Here is a 1,496-nt window from a genome sequence, read left to right as displayed (position 1 = left end):
CGTCAGATACATTAGCAAATAATAATATCCTCTACTAGATAATAAATAAAGCTGTTGAATATTTCTCGTAAACTTTATGTATTCCGCCTTAAGTTTAGTTTTAATACGCAGGTTTAGTCTTTATAATGTTTTTCTATCATTCCTAAAATTCATATCAACATGATTTTAATAAATCGGCAATTTTGCAAACTTGTATTTTGGCGAAAACATAGGTCTCTTTTGTTTGGGATATTCATCATTTTGAGGCAGTCATCAATTTCTATTATACAAACTTATGGTATCAGTGTGTTGAAACTATTGCTTGAAAGAACGAATCATTTTCACTTGTCATTGTAAATATAAAGTATAACTTTTTCACATCAAAAGTTCTTGTAAACCTGTCACAACTTAGGTTGGAAGTAGTCATCTTTTGCTGGAATAAATAGAGAAGATTCAGTTTTTATTGTTGTTTATCAATTGTTATGTTCAAGTTCATGTTTTCCGTAATACAGATAGTGAATACAGAATGTTGTGGTACAAAGTTCCTGTAAACCTGATATAAACTGATCGTGCTTAAAATATATGTCTGACTATAGCCTTTAGTAATTTTCTAACAAAATTTTCATATTCAAGGTTTAGCCTTCAATTTCGATCAATTGCAGTTCTTTTCCGTAATATGCAAATATTATTTGAAAAACTATAATTTTTCAAAGTGTATTTTAACAAAAATAATTTTTTGTTATAATTGAGATAGTCATCATTTTAGGCATTATCATGTTTGGCACTATTTAATTTTTATGATAGGACATTTTGCCAGTATTTTTTGTTTTAATTTAATGTTATTTCTATTATAATTTGAATAAAATATACTAGTTGTAATAATTGTGAGATAAAATAAAATAAATAAGAGAAATTTATTTTTCACTAACAGGTTTAGAACTTTATGTGTTGTTATATTATTTCTAATACAGATCTCTTCTCAAACCAAAAATAGAAAATTATAAACAATGATTAGTAACAGAAAAATGATACAACTAAATAGTGACTACATCAAATATTCAAAAATTCTCGATATCAATAAAACTACTATATATTCTTTGGAAAAAACGATTTTCTATATATTGGCATCAAAATGGCATCTAAACCTTAAAAAAAAAATTCCGAGGTTTAGAATACTTTAAAATCTAAGTAAGTCATCATTTTGACACAAAAATATGTCAAATCAGGTAGTCACCTAAAATTTAGGAGAGTCACCGTCTATTTTGGTACAGTCATCACAGGACATAATTCATTTGGGGTAGTCACCGAAAATTAGTGACTACCTCAAACATTTTTTGGGGAAGTCACCCAAGGAGCTAACCCTAACCCTAACCCTAACCCTAACCCTAACCCTAACCCTAACCCTAACCCTAACCCCTAACCCTAACCCTAACCCTAACCCTAACCCCTAACCCTAACCCTAACCCTAACCCTAACCCTAACCCTAACCCTAACCCTAACCCTAACCCTCACCCTAA

This window comes from Saccostrea cucullata, unplaced genomic scaffold (assembly GCF_032062105.1).
Source record: "Saccostrea cucullata isolate Sc308-1 unplaced genomic scaffold, CSIRO_AGI_Scuc_v1 ctg2251, whole genome shotgun sequence".
Classification (NCBI taxonomy): Eukaryota; Metazoa; Mollusca; class Bivalvia; order Ostreida; family Ostreidae; genus Saccostrea; species Saccostrea cuccullata.
Note: the sequence above shows the minus strand (reverse complement) of the source record.